At 36.9% G+C, this 2,642-nt stretch overlaps 1 long non-coding RNA gene across 1 annotated transcript; it reads right to left on the bottom strand.

The window, feature by feature from the left end:
* Window positions 1–1,446: 1,446 nt before the first annotated feature.
* LOC103478260 (uncharacterized) lies at window positions 1,447–2,046 on the bottom strand. Its single transcript, XR_535763.1, has 3 exons — window positions 2,032–2,046; window positions 1,631–1,893; window positions 1,447–1,552 (listed from the first exon to the last, which is right to left on the bottom strand). It is a non-coding gene; the product is annotated as an uncharacterized LOC103478260 (long non-coding RNA).
* Between the last annotated feature and the right edge of the window lie 596 nt (window positions 2,047–2,642).

The following is a 2,642-nucleotide window of genomic DNA, read 5'->3' as shown; positions in this document are numbered from 1 at the left end:
TTTAGCAAATATTGATGTGTGTAATATGTATGAAAATCCATCCTCTTGTTGGACATTGAAGGAAGAAAAGATGAAGCGAGAATGTTTGGAAGCAACAAAGTGACAGTTTGGTGTTTAATATATTTATTAAACAATAATTAAATATATTATTTGCTATTTATCATATATATAAAATCACAATTCCAACAAGGAAAAAGAAATAATAAAAAAACAACCTCACCGTAAATACTGTCACTGATGAGGTATGTTTACCTAACGTGTGGAGGACACAACTGTCTCGTTCTCTTTTAACTATKATGTAGTGTCCCTAAATTTTGCTTTACAAAAATTACTAATTAATGTCTGCCTTTTWTTTWWAATTTAATTTAAAAAGGAAATACAGAAATCCTAAAGTGTTGTAAGCAAAATAAGAGGAAAGTAGAGCCACATAAGCAAGAAGTGAATTTAGTATTTTTGTTATACCTTTAATAATAATTTTGCTTCATAAATCCTAACAATTTTGTTTTGAGCAAGTCWTCAGGCAGAGGCCTCTTCAGATTYGTTGGAACACTGACTGCTACCAAAGATCCTTTCTGCCCATCACCATTAACGTTGATTCTTTAAAAATACTTGGATAAATGAAGTATCTGACATAAAATAATAAAGTATTTTTGAACTGATTAATCCTCACTGATGATTTATTTTAGTTCTAGTATTCTTTATTTACCCAAATTTCTGCTARGGGTGAAATAGTCATTATTTTGAGTATCAATATTCTTGAATGTGTGTCTCTGATTTCTGTAATTCAAAGAACTTGACATTCTAAAATGTTTCCARACGAGAACGGGTTCACTGCCTTTAGAGACACACACAGAAGATTAGTGAAGTGTGACAACATTTATTGTGAAAGCATACATTATTCAAGCCATGATACAAATTAACTAAGCAGAACTAATATCTATTTCTGCCCAACCCCATTTTTTTCTACACATCTCTGCTCAGTTATAATATCATTTGTTGACGGATACAGTTGTAATATCAGCTCATGTTTAAGACAGAGATTAAGTAAAAGAAAATAGTTTGCGTTACAATCACACATAATCCACGAACACCTTGTAAAAGTGCTAACAGGTTGAAAACTTGTGCAGTAAGTATGCTGTGTTGCTTTTTATTTCTTCATGTTGCTACAGTGGCAGCAGGACGTCCTCAGAACGTGCAGCAGATTCCACAGCCAACCTTGTTGGGGCAGCAGGCGCAGCAGTAACGGCAGTGTGGGTGACCACGCAGTCTGGCCGACTCGAACGGTATCTGTGTGTAAAACACACGAGGAAAGTGTTTTATTAACATCCCTACATCTCCCTTCCTTGGGCCACAAATTAAGAAAAATCCCATCATAAACATCCCATTCATTCATTCATTCATTCATTCATTCATTCATTCATTCATTCATTCATTCATTCATTCATTCATTCATTCATTCAAAGTTAACCCTTACAAGTAATGAGATCTCTGCCACATCTTCATCCGATTCGAATATGCCAATACCAAGTCTCCCGTCCAAAATATCATAGATCTGTAAACAGTTTATTCAGCACATTTAGAATCAACATGGTAACATTTTGACGGTTTGACTTTCAGATGAAGCTCTTACGTCTGCGGCTGGAGCAGCGTCGCTCTCCTGAACACAGATGAACGCGACGACGAGGGTCACGGCCACGGCGGCGAGGGGGAACGTCTTCATCTTGATCGGGTGAAGTTCTTAAAATCTGAAGGATTTGCTTTGAGCTTGATATCAGCTCTTTACTCCTCCTGCCTGATGATCGGACGTATGAAAGGTGCTGGTATTTATACCCACCAGAGCAGCTGTTGCATCACAACCAGGAACACGTTATGGGATCAGCTTAGCATTTCCAACTGCAGGGGAGAGAAAAACGATATGCGATGCAGAAAGTTTGAATGTTACATTTCAGCTTTGAATGAGTTTAAAAGAACAGAATGATATTCCTTCATTGTTTTATAGGCTTAGCATAAAGAGTGATTTCTATGGCTTACTTCTACATGGCTGAAGTGGATCTGCTAAATGTTGGGAAATCTGAGCCACTGTAGAGACAGTTTGTACGTTTAGTCTCTGCTTACAGTAAGTGAGTCACTTCACATGTTSAGTAGTTCAYAAAAACATTCTTCTAGATGTTGCATAATTTTTATTCTTCTGCATGAGACGCAGCGTGCCGATCTACAGTCTGCTGATGATGTAATCTTCAGGGGTTTTGTGAGACCGACACACACGCACGCACACACACACGCACGCACACACACACAAATGAACGTAATTGCAGAGGCAGTGTGCAGGTGTTCGCTAAAGTGATTTATTATCAATGGGATTGATTGTTTACCATGTAAACCTGGTAAACTAACAATAAAATAAGGAACAGCTCTGACATTGAACAGAAACTGGAATCAATAGGAGAAACAGCGATCTAAGAAAATGAATACAGGTATACAAGAACACTAGGAAACTAAACATGAGGACAAAAACAATAAAATGAGTAACACTGAGTAATTAATAGGGAAGCAAACCAAGTTACTAACACTAGAACTTGACAGGAGTGAGGAAGAGAAACATAAAAACAGTGGAATCTTAAAAATAAACTACAAAACTAGAC

This window comes from Poecilia reticulata, linkage group LG16 (genome assembly GCF_000633615.1).
Source record: "Poecilia reticulata strain Guanapo linkage group LG16, Guppy_female_1.0+MT, whole genome shotgun sequence".
NCBI lineage: Eukaryota > Metazoa > Chordata > Actinopteri > Cyprinodontiformes > Poeciliidae > Poecilia > Poecilia reticulata.
The sequence above is the reverse complement of the archived record's forward strand: the minus strand, read 5'-3'. Positions and strand labels throughout refer to the sequence as shown.